Source organism: Somniosus microcephalus, unplaced genomic scaffold (assembly GCF_052327205.1).
Source record: "Somniosus microcephalus isolate GS21.2 unplaced genomic scaffold, FLI_Smic_1.0 unresolved_chr4, whole genome shotgun sequence".
Classification (NCBI taxonomy): domain Eukaryota; kingdom Metazoa; phylum Chordata; class Chondrichthyes; order Squaliformes; family Somniosidae; genus Somniosus; species Somniosus microcephalus.
In genome coordinates this window covers 2,070,745-2,086,811 of record NW_028225182.1, presented here as the reverse complement: position 1 = coordinate 2,086,811, position 16,067 = coordinate 2,070,745, and the positions used below count along the sequence as shown (strand labels likewise).

Genomic DNA, 16,067 nt, shown 5'->3' with positions numbered 1-16,067 from the left:
TTGATGCGTTTGTACTTCATTGGTTCCAGTGATGAACGATTGCCGTTACGTGGATAGACCAGAGAAGTTGGAGCTGTTCTCCTTAGAGCATAGACGGCTAAGAGGAAATTTGACAGAGGGTTTTAAAATCAAGAAAACGATTAGATAGAGTAAATAAACAGAAAAGATGGATGAATACAAAAGACAAAGCTGAAGTGTCTGTAACCATCCTGAGAGAAGCCAGACTTCATTCAATTCGATTAATTCAAAGCGATATTAAGAAACAGCTGAGCTGATTAGTTACAGCAAATGCAATGAGCTCCGACAACACTCCGTCTGCAGCACTAAAAGCGTGTGCTCCAGAACTAGCCACGCCTCGGGGAAGCGGTTGTGTTAAGAGATTGAGTAAACTAGGCCTGTAATCTCTTGAATTCGGAAGAATGAGAGGGGATCTCATGAAGCATGCAAAATTATTACACGGTTTGATCGGTTGGATGCTGGGAGAATGATTCCCTTGGCTGGGGAGTCTAGAACCAGCGGACACAGCCTCAGGATAAAGGTTAGGCCATTCAGGACTGAGAGAAGACATTTCTTCACACAGAAAGTGGTGAATCTTTGGAATTCTCTTCCCCAGAGTGCTGTGGAGGCTCAGTTATTGGGTATATTCAAAACAGAAGTGGGTAGATTTCTGGCTGGTAAGGGCATCAAGGGATATGGCGATAGGGCCGGTGAGTGGAATTGAGGCAGGAGATCAGCCATGATCTCATTGAATCCCCTGCACTGCTTAAAAATCTGTTCCGTTACCTTTTTTTTTATAGTTCTGACGAAACGTTATCGACCTGAAACGTTACCTCTGTTTCTCTCTTCGCAGATGCTGCCTGACCTGCTGAGTATCTCCAGCATTTTCTGTTTCAATTCATATTTCCAGCATCTGCAGTATTTTCTCAGTTCGCATTTCTTTCATTGTGCAAAACAAGGATATCGCTTAATTAATGATGCTTTGAAAGCAACATAAAAGTTTAACAAAATAACTACTGCCCAACGTGGGGCTCGAACCCACGACCCTGAGATTAAGAGTCTCATGCTCGACCGACTGAGCTAGCCGGGCCTGTTGAAGCAACATTGCCTTGTCGCTGATTGCAGTCAGGAAACCTGTGGCTCCGGCCCGGTCACAACAGCATGTCTGAGCCACGTTTCTGCAAACTACAAAACAAGTTCTCCAGAAGCCCAAGGCGTATAAGGAACTCAAGCAGCAAAATCCCTTTCATTAACCACAGGGGTTCAGGCAAATTTCTGATCACAAATCGCTTTAGTCCTTGTCAATATCGCTTGTCTATTTCCCGGAGATTCCCGATTCTGTCTGTCTCTCTGGCTCTGTTTATTGTGTCTGTGGCCACCTGCGGGTAGATTTTGAACGAATTACCTGTGTTTGTGTCTGCTTGTTACTTTAAACAAATGAGGGCATCAGGCGCTTCTGTGCATGACACTGAGGAATCAGAAGAAGGCAGGAGGAATGAAACAGTGTTTGTGGAACGAGTATATATACAAATTACGAACATCTGTGGTTATGTTGTGGACCTCATGGTGCAACGGTAGCGCATCTGACTCCAGCATTAGAAAGTCTGCGTGTTCAAATCTAATCGATCTCCCAACTGAGCTATTTCAGTGTTGTATGGTGGCAATTCAAACAGCCCCAAAATGCACTGTTTCCTCACCGGGAATCGAACCCAGGCCGCGGCGGTAAAAGTGCCTGAATCCTAACCACTAGACTACCAGAAAAGCTGCAGCAAGTCTCCTGCCAGCAAGCACAGCAATGCAGTGTTTGCCTACCTGCTCCTTTGCAATTCAGATCCTTTCGCACCAGGCAAACTGTTCGGACAAAATGATATTTTTAACATGAGAACACAAAAGACGTGTTCGCGAAAGCACGGCACCAAGTGCGGGTATGCATCCACTTGAAATCGATTTCCTTCAGTGGTTTCCTCTGGATGTTGTCTCTCTCGGTGCCGGCGAACATTTCATTGATGCATTTGTCCTGAACTGAAGCCTTTTGCCCATCTCGCGGGGTCAGAGCTGCTCTGTCTGTCTATTACCTGCCTGTTAACCTTATCGGGAACAGGCCACCTGTTCAACGTTCAACAGCAAACCCAGAAAGACAAATAAACAGAAAGGTGTGTCTCTCAGCCCCGGTGGCAAAGGTGCAATGGATGTTAATCCAAATAAATCCCCCGTGAGTCTGTGTGCATTGGCTTCCTTATAAAGTTTGTATTTGAAATGTGCGGGAAAAGTGTAAAATTATGAAAACATCCTGGTGGCCAGTATGGGGATCAAACTCGCGACCTTGTCGTTATTAACACCAGGCTTTCACCAACTGGGCTAACCGGTCACAATGCTCTTGTTGGCCAGGCTCGAACCCAGGCTGCGAGATTGTCTTTCAGCCTCACACTGGGTGACCGAGTTACTGCACAATCATTGAACACACCACATCGGTTAAACATTGTTAACTGTTCGTATATACAACTGGGCAGAGTGTAAATCGAAACTAACAGAAAGACAGCTCTATGGTCTAACAAACCTCATTCTAAAATTTATTATCGCACCACAGCCCCTCCCACAAACACTGCTCCGGTATAAGAGCAGACGGCGGGACCCCGACTGGATTCGCACCTGCAGCGGACGGTTGGAGCCGGATCCAGCATGTCCGATGTGGTTTCACTCCCATTCGTTTGGGAAACGCGGCATCAGGAGCGTAAAATTTCTCCTCATTCACTCCTCTTGTAGTGAAGGAGACAGAAAGTAACTAAAACCTACCGAAACCCGGGACCTTTAGATCTTCAGTCTAACGCTCTCCCAACTGAGCTATTTCGGCTTCACATCAAAAGCAGTATACTGTTGTTCTTTTGGAGGTTTTTCTATCCCCGGGTGGAATTGCCCCTCTCGCTCATTCCTCACTTCGGGCAATGTGACCCGACCAGATCTCGGAGCTCAGGTTGTGTTAATGTAAAGCTGCAGTGTTGATAAAGATACAATGCTGACACAGCACGGGGGACCTCACTGTGTTGGACACAGCGTGAAATGCAATGACATGTTCAAATAAAGTTACAGAGCACAACACATGTGTAAAATTCCCTGTTCTTTTCTCCACACTGATGGGTTGTGAAGGGAGAGACGGGCCGAAGTCTCACTGAGCCGCACTGATCACGAGCCAAATCAAGTTCAATCTTCAGGTATGGTGCTGAGCCCGACACAGAAGTGAAAATGCCCGTGGTTCTTAGTTCCACACGCAGTGGGCTACTGAGCAATACAGGAAGGGCTAATGAACATCTTAATGCTCAAGTTATCACGGGCCACGGACTCTCTGATTACAGGCTTGCACACGTTTGTATGTTACCAAATTTGCATTTTTCACACTGGCAATGAATTAATCGATAGCCGTGCCTGTGATAAGCTAAGTTTGTTGGGAGGTGCAGTGGGCAAGAAGATACACGGAAAACTGATGAAAACCGTGACTGCCCTGACACTGTGAGCTGCAGTTAAATGTTGGCAACATTTAAAGTCAGCCACTCTAAATTTGACAGATATCAATTCCTGCTGACTTTGAAACAGCACACATTTTACAGAAATCAAGGATGTATATTTTGTATCGCTGTATGAAGAGTGATGTTGAGCAGCGGTGTGGAAAGTTGAATCAGGGGCGGACCATTGCTCTGTAAGGGTGCGTTGCATGGTGGCAATTCAAACAGCCCCAAAACGCACTGTTCCCTGACCGGGAATCGAACCCAGGCCGCGGCGGTGAAAGCGCCGAATCCTAACCACGAGACCACCGGGGAAGCTGCTGCCAGCCTCCTGGCAGCAAGCACATCAACGCAGCTTTTCATGCCTGCTCCTTTGCAATTCAGATCCTTTCGCGCCAGGCAAACTGTTCGGACAATATTATATTTTTTACATGAGAGCACAACAGACGTGTTCGCGAAAGCTCGGCACCAAGTGCGGGTAGGCATCCACTTGAAATCGATTTCCTCCTGTGTTTTTCTCTGGATGTTGTCTCTCTCGGTGCGGGGAGAACAAATCATTGATGCATTTGTACTTCATTGGTTCCAGTGATGAACGATTGCCGTTACGTGGATAGACCAGAGAAGTTGGAGCTGTTCTCTTTAGAGCATAGACGGCTAAGAGGAAATTTGACAGAGGGTTTTAAAATCAAGAAAACGATTAGATAGAGTAAATAAACAGAAAAGATGGATGAATACAAAAGACAAAGCTGAAGTGTCTATAACCATCCTGAGAGAAGCCAGACTTCATTCAATTCGATTAATTCAAAGCGACATTAAGAAACAGCTGAGCTGATTAGTTACAGCAAATGCAATGAGCTCCGACAACACTCCGTCTGCAGCACTAAAAGCGTATGCTCCAGAACTAGCCACGCCTCGGGGAAGCGGTTGTGTTAAGAGATTGAGTAAACTAGGCCTGTAATCTCTTGAATTCGGAAGAATGAGAGGGGATCTCATGAAGCATGCAAAATTATTACACGGTTTGATCGGTTGGATGCTGGGAGAATGATTCCCTTGGCTGGGGAGTCTAGAACCAGCGGACACAGCCTCAGGATAAAGGTTAGGCCATTCAGGACTGAGAGAAGACATTTCTTCACACAGAAAGTGGTGAATCTTTGGAATTCTCTTCCCCAGAGTGCTGTGGAGGCTCAGTTATTGGGTATATTCAAAACAGAAGTGGGTAGATTTCTGACTGGTAAGGGCATCAAGGGATATGGCGATAGGGCCGGTGAGTGGAATTGAGGCAGGAGATCAGCCATGATCTCATTGAATCCCCCGCACTGCTTAAAAATCTGTTCCATTTCCTTTTTTTTTATAGTTCTGACGAAAAGTTATCGACCTGAAACGTTACCTCTGCTTCTCTCTTCGCAGATGCTGCCTGACCTGCTGAGTATCTCCAGCATTTTCTGTTTCAATTCATATTTCCAGCATCTGCAGTATTTTCTCAGTTCGCATTTCTTTCATTGTGCAAAACAAGGATATCGCTTAATTAATGACGCTTTGAAAGCAACATAAAAGTTTAAGAAAATAACTACCGCCCAACATGGGGCTCGAACCCACGACTCTGCGATTAAGAGTCTCATGCTCTACCGACTGAGCTAGCCGGGCCTGTTGAAGCAACATTGCCTTGTCGCTGATTGCAGTCAGGAACCTTGTGGCTCCGGCCCGGTCACAACAGCATGTCTGAGCCGCGTTTCTGCAAACTACGAAACAAGTTCTCCAGAAGCCCAAGGCGTATAAGGAACTCAAGCAGCAAAATCCCTTTCATTAACCACAGGGGTACAGGCAAATTTCTGATCACAAATCGCTTTAGTCCTTGTCAATATCGCTTGTCTATTTCCCGGAGATTCCCGATTCTGTCTGTCTCTCTGGCTCTGTTTATTGTGTCTGTGGCCACCTGCGGGTAGATTTTGAACGAATTACCTGTGTTTGTGTCTGCTTGTTACTTTAAACAAATGAGGGCATCAGGCGCTTCTGTGCATGACACTGAGGAATCAGGAGAAGGCAGGAGGAATGAAACAGTGTTTGTGGAACGAGTATATATACAAACTACGAACACCCGTGGTTATGTTGTGGACCTCATGGTGCAACGGTAGCGCATCTGACTCCAGATCAGAAAGTTTGCGTGTTCAAATCTAATTCGATCTCCCAACTGAGCTATTTCAGCGTTGTATGGTGGCAATTCAAACAGCCCCAAAACGCACTGTTTCCTCACCGGGAATCGAACCCGGGCCACGGCGGTAAAAGTGCCTGAATCCTAACCACTAGACTACCAGAAAAGCTGCAGCAAGTCTCCTGCCAGCAAGCACAGCAATGCAGTGTTTCCTACCTGCTCCTTTGCAATTCAGATCCTTTCGCACCAGGCAAACTGTTCGGACAAATGATATTTTTAACATGAGAACACAAAAGACGTGTTCGCGAAAGCACGGCACCAAGTGTGGGTAGGCATCCACTTGAAATCGATTTCCTTCAGTGGTTTTCTCTGGATGTTGTCTCTCTCGGTGCCGGCGAACATTTCATTGATGCATTTTTCCTGAACTGAAGCCTTTTGCCCATCTCGCGGGGTCAGAGCTGCTCTGTCTGTCTATTACCTGCCTGTTAACCTTATCGGGAACAGGCCACCTGTTCAACGTTCAACAGCAAACACAGAAAGACAAATAAACAGAAAGATGTGTCTTTCAGCCCCGGTGGCAAAGGTGCAATGGATGTTAATCCAAATAAATCCCCCGTGAGTCTGTGTGCATTGGCTTCCATATAAAGTTTGTATTTGAAATGTGCGGGAAAAGTGTAAAATTATGAAAACATCCTGATGGCCAGTACGGGGATCAAACACGCGACCTTGTCGTTATTAACACCAGGCTTTCACCAACTGGGCTAACCGGCCACAATGCTCTTGTTGGCCAGGCTCGCACCCAGGCTGCGAGATTGTCTTTCAGCCTCACACTGGGTGACCGAGTTACTGCACAATCATTGAACACACCACATCGGTTAAACATTGTTAACTGTTCGTATATACAACTGGGCAGAGTGTAAATCGAAACTAACAGAAAGACAGCTCTATGGTCTAACAAACCTCATTCTAAAATTTATTATCGCACCACAGCCCCTCCCACAAACACTGCTCCGGTATAAGAGCAGACGGCGGGACCCCGACTGGATTCGCACCTGCAGCGGACGGTTGGAGCCGGATCCAGCATGTCCGATGTGGTTTCACTCCAATTCGTTTGGGAAACGCGGCATCAGGAGCGTAACATTTCTCCTCATTCACTCCTCTTGTAGTGAAGGAGACAGAAAGTAACTAAAACCTACCGAAACCCGGGACCTTTAGATCTTCAGTCTAACGCTCTCCCAACTGAGCTATTTCGGCTTCACATCAAAAGCAGTATACTGTTGTTCTTTTGGAGGTTTTTCTATCCCCGGGTGGAATTGCCCCTCTCGCTCATTCCTCACTTCGGGCAATGTGACCCGACCAGATCTCGGAGCTCAGGTTGTGTTAATGTAAAGCTGCAGTGTTGATAAAGATACAATGCTGACACAGCACGGGGGACCTCACTGTGTTGGACACAGCGTGAAATGCAATGACATGTTCAAATAAAGTTACAGAGCACAACACATGTGTAAAATTCCCTGTTCTTTTCTCCACACTGATGGGTTGTGAAGGGAGAGACGGGCCGAAGTCTCACTGAGACGCACTGATCACGAGCCAAATCAAGTTCAATCTTCAGGTATGGTGCTGAGCCCGACACAGAAGTGAAAATGCCCGTTGTTCTTAGTTCCTCACGGAGTGGGCTACTGAGCAATACAGGAAGGGCTAATGAACATCTTAATGCTCAAGTTATCACGGGCCCCGGACTCTCTGATTACAGGCTTGCACACGTTTGTATGTTTCAAAATTTGCATTTTTCACACTGGCAATGAATTAATCGATAGCCGTGCCTGTGATAAGCTAAGTTTGTTGGGAGGTGCAGTGGGCAAGAAGATACGCGGAAGACTGATGAAAACCGTGACTGCCCTGACACTGTGAGCTGCAGTTAAATGTTGGCAACATTTAAAGTCAGCCAGTCTAAATTTGACAGAAATCAATTCCTGCTGACTTTGAAACAGCACGCATTTTACAGAAATCAGGGATGTATATTTTGTTTCGCTGTATGAAGAGTGATGTTGAGCAGCGGTGTGGAAAGTTGAATCAGGGGCGGAGCATTGCTCCGTAAGGGTGCGTTGCATGGTGGCAATTCAAACAGCCCCAAAACGCACTGTTCCCTGACCGGGAATCGAACCCAGGCCACGGCGGTGAAAGCGCCGAATCCTAACCACTAGACCACCAGGGAAGCTGCTGCCAGCCTCCTGGCAGCAAGCACATCAACGCAGCTTTTCATGCCTGCTCCTTTGCAATTCAGATCCTTTCGCGCCAGGCAAACTGTTCGGACAAAATTATATTTTTTACATGAGAACACAACAGACGTGTTCGCGAAAGCTCGGCACCAAGTGCGGGTAGGCATCCACTTGAAATCGATTCCCTCCTGTGTTTTTCTCTGGATGTTGTCTCTCTCGGTGCGGGGCGAACAAATCATTGATGCATTTGTACTTCATTGGTTCCAGTGATGAACGATTGCCGTTACGTGGATAGACCAGAGAAGTTGGAGCTGTTCTCCTTAGAGCATAGACGGCTAAGAGGAAATTTGACAGAGGGTTTTAAAATCAAGAAAACGATTAGATAGAGTAAATAAACAGAAAAGATGGATGAATACAAAAGACAAAGCTGAAGTGTCTGTAACCATCCTGAGAGAAGCCAGACTTCATTCAATTCGATTAATTCCAAGCGATATTAAGAAACAGCTGAGCTGATTAGTTACAGCAAATGCAATGAGCTCCGACAACACTCCGTCTGCAGCACTAAAAGCGTATGCTCCAGAACTAGCCACGCCTCGGGGAAGCGGTTGTGTTAAGAGATTGAGTAAACTAGGCCTGTAATCTCTTGAATTCGGAAGAATGAGAGGGGATCTCATGAAGCATGCAAAATTATTACACGGTTTGATCGGTTGGATGCTGGGAGAATGATTCCCTTGGCTGGGGAGTCTAGAACCAGCGGACACAGCCTCAGGATAAAGGTTAGGCCATTCAGGACTGAGAGAAGACATTTCTTCACACAGAAAGTGGTGAATCTTTGGAATTCTCTTCCCCAGAGTGCTGTGGAGGCTCAGTTATTGGGTATATTCAAAACAGAAGTGGGTAGATTTCTGACTGGTAAGGGCATCAAGGGATATGGCGATAGGGCCGGTGAGTGGAATTGAGGCAGGAGATCAGCCATGATCTCATTGAATCCCCTGCACTGCTTAAAAATCTGTTCCATTACCTTTTTTTTTATAGTTCTGACGAAAGGTTATCGACCTGAAACGTTACCTCTGTTTCTCCCTTCGCAGATGCTGCCTGACCTGCTGAGTATCTCCAGCATTTTCTGTTTCAATTCATATTTCCAGCATCTGCAGTATTTTCTCAGTTCGCATTTCTTTCATTGTGCAAAACAAGGATATCGCTTAATTAATGACGCTTTGAAAGCAACATAAAAGTTTAACAAAATAACTACCGCCCAACGTGGGGCTCGAACCCACGACCCTGAGATTAAGAGTCTCATGCTCTACCGATTGAGCTAGCCGGGTATGTTGCAGCGATATTGCCTTGTCGCTGATTGCAGTCAGGAACCTTGTGGCTCCGGCCCGGTCACAACAGCATGTCTGAGCCGCGTTTCTGCAAACTACGAAACAAGTTCTCCAGAAGCCCAAGGCGTATAAGGAACTCAAGCAGCAAAATCCCTTTCATTAACCACAGGGGTTCAGGCAAATTTCTGATCACAAATCGCTTTAGTCCTTGTCAACATCGCTTGTCTATTTCCCGGAGATTCCCGATTCTGTCTGTCTCTCTGGCTCTGTTTATTGTGTCTGTGGCCAACTGCGGGTAGATTTTGAATGAATTACCTGTGTTTGTGTCTGCTTGTTACTTTAAACAAATGAGGGCATCAGGCGCTTCTGTGCATGACACTGAGGAATCAGGAGAAGGCAGGAGGGATGAAACAGTGTTTGTGGAACGAGTATATATACAAACATCCGTGGTTATGTTGTGGACCTCATGGTGCAACGGTAGCGCGTCTGACTCCAGATCAGAAAGTCTGTGTGTTCAAATCTAATCGAACTCCCAACTGAGCTATTTCAGTGTTGTATGGTGGCAATTCAAACAGCCCCAAAACGCACTGTTTCCTCACCGGGAATCGAACCCGGGCCGCGGCGGTAAAAGTGCCTGGAATCCTAACCACTAGACTACCAGAAAAACTGCAGCAAGTCTCCTGCCAGCAAGCACAGCAACGCAGTGTTTCCTGCCTGCTCCTTTGCAATTCAGATCCTTTCGCGCCAGGCAAACTGTTCGGACAAAATGATATTTTTAACATGAGAACACAAAAGACGTGTTCGCGAAAGCACGGCACCAAGTGCGGGTAGGCATCCACTTGAAATCGATTTCCTTCAGTGGTTTTCTCTGGATGTTGTCTCTTTCGGTGCCGGCGAACATTTCATTGATGCATTTGTCCTGAACTGAAGCCTTTTGCCCTTCTCGCGGGGTCAGAGCTGCTCTGTCTGTCTATTACCTGCCTGTTAACCTTATCGGGAACAGGCCGCCTTTTCAACGTTCAACAGCAAACCCAGAAAGACAAATAAACAGAAAGATGTGTCTCTCAGCCCCGGTGGCAAAGGTGCAATGGATGTTAATCCAAATAAATCCCCCGTGAGTCTGTGTGCATTGGCTTCCTTATAAAGTTTGTATTTGAAATGTGCGGGAAAAGTGTAAAATTATGAAAACATCCTGATGGCCAGTACGGGGATCAAACTCGCGACCTTGTCGTTATTAACACCAGGCTTTCACCAACTGGGCTAACCAGCCACAATGCTCTTGTTGGCCAGGCTCGCACCCAGGCTGCGAGATTGTCTTTCAGCCTCACACTGGGTGACCGAGTTACTGCACAATCATTGAACACACCACATCGGTTAAACATTGTTAACTGTTCGTATATACAACTGGGCAGAGTGTAAATCGAAACTAACAGAAAGACAGCTCTATGGTCTAACAAACCTCATTCTAAAATTTATTATCGCACCACAGCCCCTCCCACAAACACTGCTCCGGTATAAGAGCAGACGGCGGGACCCCGACTGGATTCGCACCTGCAGCGGACGGTTGGAGCCGGATCCAGCATGTCCGATGTGGTTTCACTCCCATTCGTTTGGGAAACGCGGCATCAGGAGCGTAAAATTTCTCCTCATTCACTCCTCTTGTAGTGAAGGAGACAGAAAGTAACTAAAACCTACCGAAACCCGGGACCTTTAGATCTTCAGTCTAACGCTCTCCCAACTGAGCTATTTCGGCTTCACATCAAAAGCAGTATACTGTTGTTCTTTTGGAGGTTTTTCTATCCCCGGGTGGAATTGCCCCTCTCGCTCATTCCTCACTTCGGGCAATGTGACCGGACCAGATCTCGGAGCTCAGGTTGTGTTAATGTAAAGCTGCAGTGTTGATAAAGATACAAAGCTGACACAGCACGGGGGACCTCACTGTGTTGGACACAGCGTGAAATGCAATGACATGTTCAAATAAAGTTACAGAGCACAACACATGTGTAAAATTCCCTGTTCTTTTCTCCACACTGATGGGTTGTGAAGGGAGAGACGGGCCGAAGTCTCACTGAGCCGCACTGATCACGAGCCAAATCAAGTTCAATCTTCAGGTATGGTGCTGAGCCCGACACAGAAGTGAAAATGCCAGTGGTTGTGGGTTGATTAATGATAATAGAAACAAATATGAAGTGTCTCACAGACTTCAATGATTCCTTAATACCGTTGGTTGTCTAAAAGCTATCAATCGCAGGTTAAAATGAGCAATTCATGATGCATCTTTGAAAGAGCTATCCAATCAGTCCCACTCCGCTGCTCTTCCCCCATAGACCTGCTGACACTCCTGCCAGCGGAAACTGTTTCCCCCATAATTTTGATCACCTCTATTAAATCTCCCCTGACCAGTGATTAATGGAGTTCAACGCGGGCAAGTATCAGATCATCCAATTGGGGCCGAGCAAAGATCGGTCAGTGTGTGGTCTGAAAACATCATGTGAGAGAATAGTTTTTTTCTGTGAAGTAGCTGGTCCCGTTAAATCTTACAAATGTTGCCCCAGATCGCTGCTCTCTCAAGCAATGAACATTTTAAACCATTCTCCTAAAATGCAATGTGTAAAATGAGATATGGGTTAACAGTTCAGGAGATGCAAAGAGCAAAATAAATGAATGAAGTTTCGACTGTCCCTCAGTAACCATATTATTATGACTTTCATTCCGCAAAATAAAGTTACCGGTTAATTAATGGTGATTAAAGCAGTTCTTATTTATTCACATTAGATGCATGTAATTAATTTAATAAAATTACATCGCATTCATGAATAACAAACGGTGGTATCAAAATTTCTTCCCTAACCGTGAATCGAACCCAGCCTGCAACACTGATAGGAATAAATTATTGAATCATTTAATGGTGCCTCGAAAAATATCACACTAGTGAATTAAAATCACTGCTATAATGTGTTTCGGTGTTGAAGGGGATTGAAAAAAGCCCAGACTGCGCCCGCGGTGAGACAGAATTCGAACCTACAAAGAAGTTGGTGCTGCGAAGTAACCGCCAAGCGAAAGCTGACACCGATTAAAGAAGGAGACACCGCTCAATATAAAGGAAGAGCTCACAAACGTTAACTTTCTGTATTCTGTGTAAAAGGACTCTCAAATCCTTGAATATACTCAATGACTGAGCATCCACTGCCCTCTGAGGTTGAGAATTGCAAAGATCACAAGCCTCTGAGTGAAGAAATGTCTCCTCATCTGAGTCTCAAATAGCCGGCCCCTAATCCTCAGACTCTGCCCCCCAGTTCTAGACTCTCCAGCCAGGGGAAACAACCTCTCAGCTTCTACCCTTTCAAGCCCTCCAAGAAAATTATACCTTTCAATGAGAACACCTCTCGTTCTTCTGAACTCCAAAGTTTATAGGCCCAATCTGCTCAATCTCTCCTCATAGGACAATCCAATCATCATTGAAAACAATCAGGTTTGATTCCCAGTCAGGGATTTCAGTTCTGACAAACACCATTGAAGTCTGTGAGAATCTTAATAATTGTATTAAAACCAACAAAAATGTGTGTTGCACACTGAAGGAAATTGTAACATGTTTGCCGGGTGACTGTCAAACTTTAATAACTTTCGTCAGAGATTCATAGATTTATAACAAAAGGCGACTGATTTCTCCAGCGTTTCCGTAGTGTAGTGGTTATCACGTTCGCCTAACACGCAAAAAGTCCCCGGCTCGAAATTGGGCGGGAACATTTTGTAAATCATGTTCATTTAAATCGTCGAAAAATGGATCAATTCCCATTTGTAATGCAAAGTAACAAAGTCCTGTTACATTTGTGTTATTCTGTACAGTTATGCACACACACAGAACACTACGGTGTCGCTCGCTCACTTCCGTTTCCAGCCCTGACCGTGCAGACAGCCCCTCTCAAAGCTATACAATCCGGCTGCTTTCAGTTGAATTGTGAAAGATTATTCAAGGATCCTGCAGCTTTACTTCGGTTCACAACAGCAGACCGAAGCCGCGTTGCTGCAAACAACAAACCATGTTTTCCAGAATTCCAAGGTGTAGACGGAACTCAACCATTAAAATTCCCTTCATTAACCTCAGGGGTTCAGGTAATTTTCTATGATTCTATAATAAGTTATTAAAGTTTGACTGTCATCCGGTATATATGTTAGCAATTCCTGCAGTGTGCAACAAAATGTTGTGGGTTGATTAATGATAATAGAAACAATTATGAAGTGTCTCACAGACTTCAATGATTCCTTAATACCGTTGGTTGACTAAAAGCTATCAATCGCAGGTTAAAATGAGCAATTCATGATGCATCTTTGAAAGAGCTATCCAATCAGTCCCACTCCGCTGCTCTTCCCCCATAGCCCTGCTGACACTCCTGCCAGTGGAAACTGTTTCCCCCATAATTTTGATCACCTCTATTAAATCTCCCCTGACCAGTGATTAATGGAGTTCAACGCGGGCAAGTATCAGATCATCCACTTGGGGCCGAGCAAAGATCGGTCAGTGTGTGGTCTGAAAACATCATGTGAGAGAATAGTTTTTTTCTGTGAAGTAGCCGGTCCCGTTAAATTTTACAAATGTTGCCCCAGATCGCTGCTCTCTCAAGCAATGAACATTTTAAACCATTCTCCTAAAATGCAATGTGTAAAATGAGATATGAGTTATCAGTTCAGGAGATGCAAAGAGCAAAATAAATGAATGAAGTTTCGACTGTCCCTCAGTAGCCATATTATCATGCCTTTCATTCTGCAAAATAAAGTTACCAGTTAATTAATGGTGATTAAAGCAGTTCTTATTTATTCACATTAGATGCATGTAATTAATTTAATAAAATTACATCGCATTCATGAATTAGAAACGGTGATATCAAAATTTCTTCCCTAACCGGGAATCGAACCCAGCTACCGATACTGATAGGAATACGTTATTGAATCATTTAATGGTGCCTCAAAGAATATCACACTGCTAAATTAAAATCACTGCTTTAATGTGTTTCGTTGTTGAAGGGGATTGAAAAAAGCCCAGACTGCGCCCGCGGTGAGACAGAGTTCGAACTTACAAAGAAGTTGGTGCTGTGAAGAAACAGCTGGGCGAAAGCTGACACCGATTAAAGGACGAGAAACCGCTCAATATAAAGGATGAGCTCACAAACGTTAATTTCTGTATTCTGTGTAAAAGGACTCCCAAATTCTTGAATATACTCAATGACTGAGCATCCACTGCCCTCTGAGGTTGAAAATTGCAAAGATTCACAAGCCTCTGAGTGAAGAAATGTCTCCTCATCTGAGTCTCAAATGGCCGGCCCCTTATCCTGAGACTCTGCCTCCTAGTTCGAGACTCTCCAGCCAGGGGAAGCAACCTCTCATCTTCTACCGTTTCAAGCCCTCCAAGAAAATTGTACTTTTCAATGACAACACATCTCGTACTTCTGAACTCCAGAGATTATAGGCCCAATCTACTCAATCTCTCCTCATAGGACAATCCAATCATCATTGAAAACAATCAGGTTTGATTCCCAGTCATAGATTTCAGTTCTGACAAAGACAATTGAAGTCTGTGAGAATCTTATTAATTGTATTAAAACCAACAAAAATGTGTGTTGCACACTGAAGGAAATTGTAACATGTTTGCTGGGTGACAGTCAAACTTTAATAACTTTCTTCATAGATTCATAGATTTATAGCCAAAGGCGACGCCTTTATACAGCATTTCCGCAGTGTAGTGGTTATCACGTTCGCCTGACACGCGAAAAGTCGCCGGTTCGAAACCGGGCGGCAACATTTTGTAAATCATGTTCATTTATGTCGTAGAAAAATGGATCAATTCGCATTTGTTATGCAATGTAACAAAGTCCTGTTACATTTGTGTTATTCTGTACAGTTCTGCACACACACTGAACACTACGGTGTCGCTCGCTCACTTCCGTTTCCGGACCTGACCGTGCAGACAGCCCCTCTCAAAGCTGCACATTCCGGCTGCTTTCAGTTGAATTGTGAAAAAATATTCAAGGATCCTGCAGCTTTACCTCGGTTCACAACAGCAGATCTAAGCCACGTTTCTGCAATCTACAAACCATGTTTTCCAGAATTCCAAGGTGTATACGGAACTCAAACATTAAACTTCCCTTCATTAACCACAGGGGTTCAGGCAATTTTCTCTGATTCTATAAAACGTTATTAAAGTTTGACTGTCATCCGTTATACATGTTAACAATTCCTGCAGTGTGCAACAAAATGTTGTGGGTGGATTATTGATAATAGAAACAATTATGAAGTGTCTCACAGACTTCAATGATCCCTTAATGCCGTTGGTTTACTAAAATCTATCAATCGCAGGTTAAAATGAGCAATTCATGATGCATCTTTGAACGAGCTATCCAATCAGTCCCACTCCGCAGGTCGTCCCCCATAGCCCTGCTGACACTCCTGCCAGTGGAAACTTTTTCCCCCATAATTTTGATCACCTCTATTAAATCTCCCCTGACCAGTGATTAATGGAGTTCAACGCGGGCAAGTGTCAGATCATCCACTTGGGGCCGAGCAAAGATTGGTCAGTGTGTGGTCTGAAAACATCATGTGAGAGAATAGGTTTTTTCTGTGAAAGAGCCGGTCCCGATAAATTTTACAAATCTTGCCCCAGGTCGCTGATCTCTCAAGCAATGAAGATTTTAAACTATTCTCCTAAAATGCAATGTGTAAAATGAGATATGGGTTAACAGTTCAGGAGATGCAAAGAGCAAAATAAATGAATGAAGTTTCGACTGTCCCTCAGTAACCATATTATCATGTCTTTCATTCTGCAAAATAAAGTTACCGGTTAATTAATGGTGATTATAGCAGTTCTTATTTATTCACATTAGATGCA

At 44.7% G+C, this 16,067-nt stretch overlaps 4 non-coding genes across 4 annotated transcripts; all 4 read right to left on the bottom strand.

Moving 5' to 3' along the window:
- Positions 1 to 1,014: 1,014 nt before the first annotated feature.
- On the bottom strand, positions 1,015 to 1,087 carry trnak-cuu (transfer RNA lysine (anticodon CUU)). Its single transcript has one exon. It is a non-coding gene; the product is annotated as a tRNA-Lys (tRNA).
- A 3,978-nt stretch (positions 1,088 to 5,065) lies between these two features.
- trnak-cuu (transfer RNA lysine (anticodon CUU)) lies at positions 5,066 to 5,138 on the bottom strand. The gene has a single exon. It is a non-coding gene; the product is annotated as a tRNA-Lys (tRNA).
- A 2,648-nt stretch (positions 5,139 to 7,786) lies between these two features.
- On the bottom strand, positions 7,787 to 7,858 carry trnae-uuc (transfer RNA glutamic acid (anticodon UUC)). Its single transcript has one exon. It is a non-coding gene; the product is annotated as a tRNA-Glu (tRNA).
- Positions 7,859 to 9,114: 1,256 nt separating this feature from the next.
- trnak-cuu (transfer RNA lysine (anticodon CUU)) lies at positions 9,115 to 9,187 on the bottom strand. Its single transcript has one exon. It is a non-coding gene; the product is annotated as a tRNA-Lys (tRNA).
- Between the last annotated feature and the right edge of the window lie 6,880 nt (positions 9,188 to 16,067).